Here is a 13,980-nt window from a genome sequence, read left to right as displayed (position 1 = left end):
TGGTCTCAAACTCCTGACCTCAGGCGATCCGCCCACCTCAGCCTCCCAAAGTGCTGGGATTACAGGGGTGAGCCACCGTGCCCGGCCGCTCCATGCTCTATTTATAGCTGACTTAGCTTTGGAATGAAAGCCAGTGGCAGGTCCTCACAGGGCCCTCGCCAGGGTGGGCAAACCTCCCCTGTCAAGGGCCAGGGAGTAAATATTGAGGCTCTTGGGGCCAAAGGGCCTCCATAGTGACTTCCCAATCCTGCCATTGCAGTGCAAAAGCCCCCAGGGAAAACACAGAAAAGGATGCCTGTGGCTTCCTCCCAGCCCCGCTTTACAACTATGGACACTGCCATTTGGATTTCATGATAATTTCCACATATCATGGACTATTATTTGTCTTTTGTTTGTTTTTTTTCAACCATTTAAAATGTGAAACCCATTCTTAGCTCAGAGACCTGCAAACACAGGCAGCAGCCTAGATTTGTCCCGCAGGATGTAGCTCACCACCCCCGACTCTGCCTTGTAGGCCAAGGGTACTTATTCCAACAGATTTCCACAAATACTACAAATCTGGACCAAACACCTGACCAGCGCTCTTCAAAAAATGTCAAGGTCATGACAGACAAGGAAAGATGCAGAAACTCTCACAGACCAGAAGAGACGGAACCATGACAACTAAATGCAGTGTGGACATCTGGATCCATTCCTGAAACAGAAAAAGGACATTAGTGGAAAAAATGGTGAGATCCAACTAAGGTCTGTGGTTTAGTTAATAGTGTTGCACCAATATTAATTTCTGAGTTTTGGGCAGTGCGCAGTGGCTTACACCTTGAATCCCAGCACTTGGGGCAGCCGAGCCGGGAGGATCCCTTGAGCCCAGGAGTTCAAAATCTGCCTGGGCAACATAGGGAGACCCTGTCTCTACAAAACATCTTTTTAAAATTAGCTGGACATGCTGGAGCATGCCTGTAGTCTCAGCTACTCGGGAGGCTAAAGCCAGAGCATCACTTGAGCCTGGAAGGTTGAGGCCGCAGTGAGCCGTGATCGTGCCACTGCACTCCAGCCTGGGTGACAGAGCGAGATCCTATCTCAAAACAAAATTTCTGAGTTTTGCTCAGTGTATCACAGTTGTATAAGATGTTCACATTAGGGAAACTGGGTGAGGGGTCTAGGGAACATGGCACTATCTTGGCAAGCCTAAAATTATTTCAACATAAAGTTTTTATTTATTTTTATTTTTATTTTTTGAGATAGAGTCTCACTCTGTCGCCCAGGCTGGAGTGCAGTAGCGCGATCTTGGCTCACTGCAACCTCCGCCTCCCGGGTTCTCGCCATTCTCCTGCCTCAGCCAGCTGGGACTACAGGCGCCTGCCACTATGCCCGGCAAATTTTTTATATTTTTAGTAGAGATGGAGTTTCACGATGTTAGCCAGGATGGCCGCCTGCTTCGGCCTCCCAAAGTGCTGGGATTACAGGCGTGAGCCACCGCGCCTGGCCTTAAAGTTTGTAAAAAATGAAATCTGTACCACCCTTCTGACTCAGTCACCCCTCAATTATTGCCACTATCTGCCCTGTGCCTTTCAGTTCTTGAGCAAATGCTCCCGCCAGTGCCACAGCACCTGGTCCCCTCACTGGCTGCCTGGCCTGTGCAGACCCGGCCCTCTGCTGTGCTTCGAGGTGATGCAAACAAAAAGGTCTTTTTTTAAACATCTGTGTCCTCAAGCTGTGGCTGCCTGAGACACTGGTGTTTTCGGCTTAAGCGTGTTCTTTAGGGATTTGGCCAGCAGTTCCCCTGCGGGCAGCTATTTCCAAATTGACTGTAATAAATAGATGCCAGGCACTGGGAGTTGACGGTAGTTGCCACCCTGCTCATATGTCATGTAACCACCCTCTGCTAGCTTAGCTGGAAGGAATATTAAAAAAAAAAAAAAAAGAAAAGAAAAGCCGGTTGATACAACACTGTTCAGCGGCAGTGCGATGCTGACTGGTGGGACAGTGAGCTGCGGGTCTCGGTGCCCTGAAGCTCGTGTTCTCCCGAGTGCACTGATGCCAAGGCGGACTCGCATTTATCAGTGCCCAGGCGAGAGGCATCAGCCCCAGGAAGGTCGTTGTCCAGCACTGGCGTCACCGCCCTCCCTGAGAGTATGAAATCGCAAGTGGTGCTGTGAGGCAAGGGTGGGGGCATCAATACTGAAGCTGCCGCGACTCAAAAGGGCTCCGACCATGGCCGGGCGCGGTGGCTCACGCCTGTAATCTCAGCACTTTGGGAGGCCGAGGCGGGCAGATCATGAGGTCAGGAGATCGAGCCCATCCTAGCCAACACGGTGAAACCCCATCTCTACTAAAAAAAAAAAAAATACAAAAAATTAGCTGGGTGTGGTGGCGGGCACCTGTAGTCCCAGCTACTCGGGAGGCTGAGGCAGGAGAATGGCATGAACCTGGGAGGCGGAGCTTGCAGTGAGCCGAGATTGCGCCACTGCACTCCAGCCTGGGGGACAGAGCGAGACTCTGTCTCAAAAAACAAAAACAAAAACAACAAAAAAAGGGCTCAGATCATCATCTGAGGCTCCCTCCCCATGTTCTGTTGTTGTTTTGATTGGAAGTCATAAAACACATCAGTGTAAATATAGTATTTATTTTTGCATATATTTTTAAAGCTGGTGGAGTTTTTTGAGGGGAGCAAGTTTCATGACCACAGTAAAGGCAGGCTCCAGTGAGCACTTCACACCACCTGGATGTGCTGCAGACTGCACCACCCCCAGCCCACTGGCCAGACTGGCTGCCCTGGAGAAGGCACAGTTGGTAGTCCCCTGGCCCTGAACCACGGCTGTCCCTGCACCCGCGAGGGGATGGGGGAGTGGGGCACATGCCTCCTGGATGCGAGGGTGGCTGCCATCCCCCCTCCCCTGGAAGCATCTCATTTCTTCCTTTATAATCTGAGTGAGATGGGGCTGGAAGAAGTGGCTGTAATCCCAGCACTTTAGGAGGCCAAAGTGGGCAGATCACCTGAAGTCAGAAGTTTGAGACCAGCCTGACCAACATGGCAAAACCCCGTCTCTATTAAAAATACAAAAATCAGCCGGTTGTGGTGGCGCACTCCTGTAATCCCAGCTACTTGGGAGGTTGAGACAGGTTAATCGCTTGAACCTGGGAAGCAAAGATTGCAGTGAGCCGAGATGGCGCCACTGCACTCCAGCCTGGGTGACAGAGCCAGACGTCATCCAAAAAAAAGAAAAAAACACCTGAGAGAGATGGACTTCATTTGTTACCCACTCATGAATTCAGCAAACGCTGACTGTGTGCTGGGCCCTGTGTGAGTGAGGGCTGCCTATCTGGAGTGAACAAGAGAGTGGCTGTTGTCTTTAGGGGGCTCATGTTAAACAAACACATTAACGTAAACTTGCAAACGGTGCTCAGAGCCACGAGGGAAAAGCCCAGCCCCTGTGAGAGGGAATCCCTAGACGGGGGCAGGTTTAGATGAAGTAGTCAGAGAGGGGAGAATGTTCCAGAGGGAGCCAAGTGAGCCAAAGCTGGGAGCTGTGGAAGAGCCAGATGCATTCAGTGAACCAAAGTTTTCTATGGTCAACCCTGGGGAATGCTGCAGGCTCAAGACAAGGCATCTAGAATGACCCCTAGTGTTCCTTTACCACTGCCATTGTATGATTCATCCTCATGAGCCTGAGTAGGAGTGTTTCATATGGGAAGTGGGTAGGTGGCAGGGTGCAGCAGCTCACACATGTAATCCCAGCACTTTGGGAGGCTGAGGTGGGAAGATTGCTGGAAGCCAGGAGTTCAATACCAGCCTGGGCAACACAGCAAGACCCCAGCTCTATTAAATTTAAAAAGAAAAAAATGAAGTGGGTACGAAGAATGGAGGCTGGCCAAGTGTTCCAAGTGGAAGATCTGGCCACTTCTCATTTCTTCATATCCCAGGGTCCTGATGTGGGATAGGCAGTCACTCAGAGGGTCCCAGGATAGACTAGCCCCAAAGTCAGTGTGTTCCTTCCTATGACACCAGCCACAGATTGAATGGCTCACAGTGGGTTTCAGCCCCACCTACTTTAAGTCCTTGAGTTGGCACTTTTTCATCCTTTTGAGTTTTCCAGGGATTTCAAGTTTTTAAAAATGAAATCGGCTGGGCACCATGGCTCATGCCTGTAATCCCAACACTTTGGGAGGCCAAGGCAGGAGGATCGTTTTAGCCTAGGAGTTTGAGACCAGCCTGGGCAATATGGTGAAACCCCATTTTTATAAAAAATACAAAATTTAGGCTAGGCCCAGTGGATCACACCTGTAATCCCAGCACTTTGGGAGGTCAAGGTGGGCGGATCACCTGAGGTCAGAAGTTCGAGACCAGCCTGGCCAACATGGTGAAACCCCATCTTTACTAAAAATAGAAAAATTAGCTGGACGTGGTGGCACGCACCTGTAATCCCAGCTACTCAAGCAGCTGAGGCAGGAGAATCACTTGAACTCGGGAGGTGGAGGTTGGTGAGCCGAGATTGTGCCACTGCATTCCAGCCTGGGTGACAGAGCAAGACTCCATCTCAAAAAAAAAATAAATAAATACAAAATTTAGCTGGCATGGTGGCACAAGGCTGTGGTCCCAGCTACTCCGGAGGCTGAGATGGGAGGATCACTTGAGCCTGGAGAAGTTGAGGTGCAGTGAGCTGTTTTGCACCACTGCACTTCAGCCTGGGCAGCAGAGTGAGACCCTGTCTCAAAGAAGGAGAAGGAGAAGGAGAGAGGGACAGCTTCAATTTGGTGTCAATCATGATCTTTGGTTTGCAGTAATAGAAATTGACTCTCCTTAGCTTAAGTGGAAAAGGACTTGATTTCAAAGCTACCAGGCAACTCACAGAATCAATAGAGACACTGGAGAAGCAAGCCCTGGAGATGAGTGGGAACCAAAGGATGCCAGGATGTCCCAGTGGTGCTGCCACCCCTGAGCACTTGATCCTCCAATCCTGCGAAGATTTCCAATGGCCACATCTGCTGTGAGTCATTTCTCCATTGTCCCTACCTTCCTCAAACCTCAAAGTCAAAATCAATGCCACGATGAGATCCTGCTTGACCTCCACTAGGATAGCTAAAAATTTAAAAAGACAATAACAAGTGTTGGCGAGGATGTGGAGCAGTTGCCACATTGCTGGTGGAAGTGTAAAAGGGTGCAGCTGCTTTGGAAAGCAGCTTGGCAGTTCCTCAAAATGTTAAACATAGAATTACCATATGACCCAGCAATTCCCTTCCTAGGTATGTAGCCAAGAGAAGGGAAAATATACATCCACACATAAAGACCATGATGTACATTAGTGTTCATAGCAACATTAATCATAGTAGCCAAAAGGTAAGGTAAGATCAGGCACAATGGCTCATGCCACAGATCACAGATCCCAGCACTTTGGGAGGCTAAGGTGGGAGAATTGCTTGAATCCAGCAGTTCAAAACTTCAAGACCAGCCTGGGCAAGTGAGACCTCATCTCTTGAAAAAAAAAAAAAACAGAAAACAAAAAAACAAGGCTGCCGGGCATGGTGACTCACGCCCATAATCCCAGCACTTTGGGAGGCAGAGGCAGGTGGATCACCTAAGATCAGGTGTTCGAGACCAGCCTGGCCAACATGGTGAAACCCCATCTCTACTAAAATTACAAAAATTAGCTGGGCATGGTGGCTCACGCCTGTAATCCCAGATACTTGGAAGGCTGAGGCATGAGAATGGCTTGAACTCGGGAGGCGGAGGTTTCAGTGAGTTGAGATCATGCCATTGCACTCCAGCCTAGGCGACAGAGCGAGACTCCGTCTAAAAAAAAAAAAAAAAGAAAAACAAAAGGTAGAAACAACCCCGTAACCATCAACAAAAGAATGAAAAAGGCCGGGCGCGGTGGCTCACGCTTGTAATCCCAGCACTTTGGGAGGCCGAGGTGGGTGGATCACGAGGTCAGGAGATCGAGACCAGGTGAAACCCCGTCTCTACTAAAAGTACAAAAAAATTAGCTGGGCGTGGTGGCGGGCGCCTGTAGTCCCAGCTGCTCGGAGAGGCTGAGGCAGGAGAATGGCATGAACCCGGGAGGCGGAGCTTGCAGTGAGCCGAGATTGCGCCACTGCACTCCAGCCTGGGCAACAGAGCGAGACTCCGTCTCAAAAAAAAAAAAAAAAAAAAGAATGAAAAAATAAATTGTGGTATATCTATACAATGGAATATTATTTAGCTATAAGAAATGATGTATTAATTCATGCTACCGGATAGATGATCTTTGAAAACATGCTAAGCAAAAGAAGCCAGACCTAAAAGGCTAGATATTGTATGACTCAATTTATGTGAAACATCCTCAATTTATGTGAAACCATAGAGACTAGTGGTTGCCAGGGGCTGTGGGGAGGGGAGACGGAGAGTGACTGTTTAATGGGTACAGGGTTTCTTTTATGGATGATGAAATCTTCTAAAATTGATTGTGGTGACAGCTGCACAACTCTGTGAATATACTAAAAACCACTGAATTATATACTTTAAAAGGGTGAATTTTATGCTGCATGAATTATATCTTAATAGAACCATTATTTTAAAAAAATCAACTGGCTAGACCATCCACCATCCACACCTAAGGTTGGAACCCATTCCCAGGACTTAGCTGGGACCCCAGTTAAGAGAGAGACAGACCCCCTTTAGCTCCTGCAGCGGGGTGGGGAGAGGCTGCCTCCACCCACAAAGGCTCACCCGGAACTAGGAGGGTGTTCAGATGCTGAACAGGCGGAATCACTCCACATGTGGAGAGTACAGGGGAAGAAATCTGGGCAGCCTTCTAGATACCCGACCTAAGAATGTACCAAGCCTGTGTGTAGAAGGATCCGAACTTTACTCCAAGCCACTGGGTCATCCAGACTTTCTGCATTTAGAAAATGCTAATAATTTGAGACCTCACTGAGCTCCACCAGCTGTGTGCTGCTAAATGCTTATCAACCAGCTCTGGCTGGGGAAGAGGGGAGAGGCCTGACGTATAGCACTTGCCAATTTCCATAGTGTAAATATTCCCATTAGAGCTGATTTCAGACTATCAGCGTTATGACATGTGTGGAGTCTGGAAGCCCAGGTTCCCCAATCGGGAGAGCTGAGTTCTGGCCACAACTCTGCTAAGTGGCTGGGCAGCTATTGAATTGTAGCTTTCTTTTCTGTAAAAGGAGGGAGGAGGCCTTGATGGTCTTTTTCGTGCTTTGCTTCATCGCCTTTCTGTTCCTGTGTCAGAGGAATGGAGTATATTTCATTCTGTGGTTGGAGCTTTCTCCTTAAAGCTTTGCCTCTTTGCTAGGCCTGGCTAATGACCTGCTCCCTAAACACCAGAGCACCTCTGTTTATGAAACCACAGGCTGCTGCTGCCACTGCAAGTTGCTAGGCTGCAGAGACTCACCGAGGCTGGGTCTGCACGCGCCTCACAATTACACATCTCTGTTCCAGAGATGGAAACCTCCTCCACCCCACAGTGGTGAACGAGCCTCCACCCCGCAGTGGTGAACGAGCCTCCACCCCGGAGGAACCGCAGCAGGAGTGGATGGAGACTTGGATTTAGAAAGCCAGGAAAGGGGAATAGTTTGACTTCAGTCCCTAGGGAGGGTCATTACAAAGTAACGATGTTTAATCATTATGATGATTATAATGATGACATGAGCAATTGTACAGCTCCTCTAACAAATATAGTCATGTGTCACTTAACGACAAGGACATGTCCTGAGAAATGCATTGTTGGGAAATTTTTTTCCTTTTTCTTTAAGAGACAGAGTCTCATTCTGTCACTCAGGCTAGAGTGCAGTAGCACGATCACAGCTCACTGTGATCTTGAACTCGTGGGCTCAAGCAATCCTTCCACCTCAGCTGGCCGAGTAACTGGGACTACAGGGGTGCACCACCACACCTGGCTGATTTTTTTTTTCTTTTTTTTTGGAAAGACTAAGTCTCGCTATGTTGCCCAGACTGGGCTTGAACTCCTGGCCTCAAGTGGTCCTCCCATTTTGGCCTCCAAAGTGCTGGGAGTACAGGTGTGAGCCATGGTGCCCAGCCCAGACAATTTCATCAGTGTGCAAACATCATGGAGTGTGATTTCACAAACCCAGATGGTGTCACCTACTGTACACCTAGGCTGTATGGTAGAGCCTGCTGCTCCTAGGCTACAAAGCTGTATGGCCTGGGAATCCTATACTGTACCATACTGAATTCTGTAGGCAATTGTAACACAAAGGTAAGGGTTTGTGTATCTAAACATTTCTAAGCATAGAAAAGGTACAGTAAAAATACAGTGTAAAACATAAAAAATGGTCCATCTGCCCAGGCACTTACCGTGAATGGATCTTGCAGGCTAGAAGTTGCTCTGGGTGAGTCAGTGAGTACTGAGGGAATGTGAAGGCCCAGGACATTACTATCCACTACTATAGGCTTTACAAACATGGTACACTTACGCTGCATTAGATTTATTTTAAAAATAGAGTTACAGCCAGGTGCGGTGGCTCATGCCTGTAATCCCAGAACTTTGGGAGGCTGAGACGGGTGGATCACCTGAGGTCAGGAGTTCAAGACCAGCCTGATCAACATGGTGAAGCCCCATCTCTACTAAAAATACAAAAATTAGCCGGGTGTGGTGGCGGGTGCCTGTAATTCCAGCTACTTGGGAGGCTGAGGCAGGAGAATTGCCTGAACCAGAGAGGCGGAGGTTGCAGTGAGCCATGATCATGCCACTGCACTCCAGCCTGGGCAACAAGAGCGAAACTGCATCTCAAAAAAAATTAAAATTAAAATTAAAAAATAAAGTTAGGCTGGGCATAGTGGCTCACAAGTGTAATCCCAGCACTTTGGGAGGCTGAGGCAGGAAGATCCTTTGAGCCCAGGAGTTTGAGACCAGCCTGGGCAACAAAGTGAGACACCCCCTCTCTACAATAAAGAAAAAAAAAAGCGTGGTGGTACACACCTGTAGTCCCAGCCTCCTCAGGAGGCTGAGGATGGCTTGAGCCCAGAAGGTCAAAGCTGCAGTGAACCATGATCCTGTCACTGCACTCCACCTGGGCAATAGAGTGAGACCCTGTCTCAAAAAAATAAATAAATAAAAAATAGGTGGGCATGGTGGCACACACCTGTGGTCCCAGCTACTTGGGAGGCTGAGGTAGGAGGATCACTTGAGCCTGGGAGGGGGAGGCTGCAGTGAGCCATGATCCTGCCACTGCACTCCAGCCTGGGCAGAGTGAGACCCTGTCTCTAAATAAATAAAGTAATTGCGGGAGCAAGACCCCGTCTCTGAATGAATGAATGAATGAATGAATGAATGAATGAAATTGCACTATGAGGTGAGGATGGATCCAATGTCGTCAGCTCCGTTACAGTTTTCTGGGACCGCCATCGTGTATGCAGTTGTTGACTGCAGCATTGTTATGTGGCACGCGTCCATCCTTTCCGATGCAGCACTTACTGCGTGGCAACACTGCTCTAGGTGCTTGACAGATAGTGTGCATAATTTTCTTTTTGTTTTGTTTTGTTTTTTGAGATGGAGTCTCTCTCTGTCGCCCAGGCTGGAGTGCAGTGGTGCGATCTCGGCTCACTGCAAGCTCCACCTCCTGGATTCATGCCATTCTCCTGCCTCAACCTCCCGAGTAGCTGGGACTACAGGCACCTGCCACCATGCCTGGCTAATTTTTTGTATTTTTAGTAGAGACGGGGTTTCACCGTGTTAGCCAGGATGGTCTCAATTTCCTGACCTCGTGATCTTCCCGCCTCGGCCTCCCAAAGTGCTGGGATTACAGGCATGAGCCACCGCACCTGGCCTAGTGTGTGTAATTTTCATAAGAACCCTATGAAATGGGTGTAGTTATTTTCATCCCCATTTTACAGATGAGGCACAGAGAGGTTGAGACATTTGACACAGCCATAACTAACTCACTCATTTTTGTGACCCTGGAATCCCTCTTTTACTCTTTTTTTTTTCTTTTCTTTTCTTTGAGGCGGAGTCTCACTCTGTTACCCAGGCTGGAGTGCAGTGGTGTGATCTGGGCTCACTGAGACCTTCATCTCCTGAGTTCAAGCGATTCTCCTGCCTCAGCCTCCTGAGTAGCTGGGATTACAGGCACCTGCCACCACACCTGGGTAATTTTTGTATTTTTAATAAAGACGGGGTTTCGCCATGTTGTCCAGGCTGGTCTTGAACTTCTCACCTCAGGTGATCTGCCTGCCCGCCTCAGCCTCCCAAAGTGCTAGGATTACAAGCATGAGCCACTGTGCCCAGCCTCTCTTTTACTCTTTTAACATAACTAGAATAATAGTAAACATGTGTAGAGAGCTCGACTTCCAGTTTCTGGTAAACAATTATTCAGACTAACTCTTGAAGTAACTAAAAATGCTAAGAAAAATATTTGAAAATATCCTAAAGCCACTACATGCTGACTGTAAGAAAGAAGATAGTGAGAAATTAGGCCAAAATTGAAGGAAAAAAACACTGAAAGGTAATCTGGCAAGGAAGCCACTTTTACTTTTGCCAGCTTAGCATATTTGAACTTGACCATGAATGGTTTTATGGGGCAAAAGGCCAGAAAATTAGGCTGGGTGCTGTGGCTCACGCCTGTAATCCTAGCACTTTGGGAGGCCGAGGCGGGCGGATCATGAGATCAAGAGATCCAGACCATCCTGCCTAACACGGTGAAACCCCGTCTCTACTAAAAATACAAAAAATTAGCCAGGCATGGTGGCGGGTGCCTGTATTCCCAGCTACTCGGGAGGTTGAGGCAGGAGAATGGCATGAACCCAAGAGGCAGAGCTTACAGTGAGCTGAGATCGCACCACTGAACTCTAGCCTGGGCGACAGAGCAAGACTCCGTCTCAATTTTTAAAAAGCCAGAAAATTAAAGTCCATGACTCACACTAAGTGGGAGTCCTTTCCCACGATAATTTGGGCCCCGTCGGACTCCACCAATGGTATGCTGGTAAATGTTCAACCACCAGCTCTGGCTAGGGCTGGAGAAGGGGGGTCCTGATGTATAGATCATTTGCCGATTTCCATACTCCCTCCACGAATGATTCCAAACTCTCAGCATGAGGTCACTAAACACAGAGCTGGGAAGCAGAAACCTGTAAACCACCTGCAGCACATCCCTGGGTCTACCCTCAGACTACAAGAAGTCAACCAGTCTTGCACAACTGTGCGGCCAGTATTCGCATCACCTGAGTGGTCAGGGACTCACAAACCCTGAACTTGGATTAAGGTCATCCCAGACTAGCAGTGACCTGAGGAGCCTGGCAGAAGCAAATATAAATTATCTCTAGGGGGAAGCCTCAAATTATCCCCATGAATAAATTTTAAAATAGTGTCCAGCATGGTCAAAGAGAACCAGGCATATAACAAGGAACTATGACACCATGAGCAAGACCTAGCAGAAACAGACTCTTGGAGACTTCAAATATTAGAATCATCAGACACAGGCTGTAAAACTACCGTGCTTTGTTGAAAGAAAGAAGTGTAAAAATACCTGCAGGAGACAGGAAACTACTAAAAGTGACATACTAGATTTACAAAGGACATTTGAAGAAACCTTTATGGTTTTATCGGGGATCAAAATCACAAATACTTTCAGGGGCCAGACAGGTCACACAAATGAGTAAAGTGGCTATGAGTGCACTGGTGACCCAGAGAACTCTGTCTGAAAGATAGAGGGTCCCTCAGCTCTAGCCGATGGGTGCCATGTGGCACTGAGGGTCCAGTTTGCAGATCTGCTGGTTCTAGAGAAGCTGGGTATTTTTTTTTTCTTTTTCTCTTTCTTTCTTTCTTTCTTTCTTTCTTTCTTTCTTTCTTTCTTTCTTTCTTTCTTCTTTCTTTCTTTCTTTCTTTCTTTCTTTCTTTCTTTCTTTCTTTCTTCTCTTTCTTCTCTTTCTTTCTTTCTCTTTCTCTTTTTTCTTTCTTTCCTTCCTTCTTTCCTTCCTTCCTTCCTTTCTTCCTTCCTTCCTCCCTCTTTTTCTTCCTTCTTCCTTCCCTCCCTCTCTCCTTCTCCTCATCCCTCTTTCTTTTCTCTTTTCTTCTTTCTTTTCTCTCTCTCTCTTTCCTTCATGCAGTGGCATGATCTTGGCTCACTGCAGCCTCTACGTTCTGGGTTCAAGCCATCTTCCCCACCTCAGCCTCCTGAGCAGCTGGGGCTGCAGATGCGCAGAACCACACCTGTCTATTTTTTGATTTTTTTTTGTAGAGATGGGGTTTCACCATGTTGCCCAGGCTAGTCTCAAACTCCTGGCCTCTAGCAGTGCACCCACCTCGGCCTCCCAAAGTGCTGGGATCACAGACGTGAGCCACCGCGCCCAGCCTAGATTTCTTTTTATTATGATCAAATACACATAAAATTGACTGTTGTAACCATTTAAAAGTGTACAATTCACTGTCATTAAGTACATTCACATTGTTCTGCAACCATCACCACTATCTCATTCCAGAACTTTCCTATCACTCCAAAAGGAAACCCCACATCCGTTAGCAGTCACTCCTGTTCTCCCCTCCCCCTTGCCCCTGGCAACCACCAATCTGATGTCTATCTTTATGGATTCGCCTAGTTTTAGATATCTCCCGCAAATGGACTTACACATATTTATCCTTTTGTGACTGGCTTCTTTCACTCAGCACGTTTCACGGTTCACCCATGTTGTAGCACGTATTCATTCCCTTTTATGGCTGAATAATATTCCATTGTGTGGATAGACACATATATCTGTTCCTCAGTCACTATTTGAATTCTGACATAATATTTTCCTATTTTAAATTTTAAGATACATTTTTTTAAAGTTTTGTGTGGCCCAAAGCACATATCTATTGATCTCACATATCTCTGTGAGATCTGTTTTATGACCTGCTGTTGCATATTTTCCCAGAAAATTCTCGGAACGATTCTCTGAAGTCCTTCTTCCTCTTTCTCTTTTCTTTTCTTTCTCTCTTTTTTTTTTGGTTTTGTTTTGTTTTGTTTTTCTGAGATGCAGTCTTGCTCTGTCACCCAGGCTGGAGTGCAATGGCATGATCATTGCACCTCTGCCTCCCAGGTTCAAGCATTTTCCTGCCTCAGCCTCCCGAGTAGCTGAGATTACAGGCCTGCACCACCACGCCCAGCTAATTTTTGTATTTTTAGTAGAGATGGGGTTTCTCCATGTTGGCCAGGCTGGTCTCGAACTCCTGACCTCGTGATCTGCCCACTTTGGCCTCCAACGTGCTGGGATTACAGGCATGAACCACCGCGCCCAGCCTTTTTTTTTTTTTTTTTTTTAGACAGGGTCTCACTCTGTCTCCCAGGCTGGAGTGCAGTGGCTGGATCTCTGCTCACTGCAACCTCCGTCTCCCAGGTTCAAGCGAGTCTCCTGCCTCAGACTTCCGAGTAGCTGCCGTTAGAGGTGCCCACCACCGCGCCCGGCTAACTTTTGTATTTTTAGTAGAGACGGGGTTTCACCCACCATGTTGGCCAGGCTGGTATCGAACTCTTAACCTCAAGTGATCCGCCCGCCTCGGCCTCCCAAAGTGTTGGAATTACAGGCATGAGCCACCGCGCCCGGCTGGTATTTGTTCTTTTCTTCATTTTTCACGTCAGGAGTCTGCGTTTCAGAATAGTAAAAAGAAATGCCTAGGAAAAGGCCTGCGGTCTCTCCATTTCCTCAGTAGCGTGTCCCCCAAAGACCAAACCCTCAGGGGAAATGTCTAGAATGAGTGACAGCTTAAGGCTGCAACCTTGAACTTTCCCAGGACTCAGTTTCCCCAGCTGTGAAATGGCTGCTGTCGGGCTGTCATCTCCAGGCCCGGGGCGCTGAAATTTGGGCCACTCTCGGTATCCCACTTCATTCTGGGCGCGCATTAGCTCTGGTCCGGCCGGTTCCGCCGCAGCTGAACACCAAGATGCGGCACCCAGGTTACCCTGATCATCGCAGATTTCTCCCCGGGGCTCTGTTCTGAGGCCTCAAAAATGCTCCTTGTAGATGAGACCAGGGGTCATTTGGGCAGTAGC

Source organism: Hylobates moloch, unplaced genomic scaffold, assembly GCF_009828535.3.
Source record: "Hylobates moloch isolate HMO894 unplaced genomic scaffold, HMol_V3 SCAFFOLD_12, whole genome shotgun sequence".
Taxonomy (NCBI): domain Eukaryota; kingdom Metazoa; phylum Chordata; class Mammalia; order Primates; family Hylobatidae; genus Hylobates; species Hylobates moloch.
Note: the sequence above shows the minus strand (reverse complement) of the source record.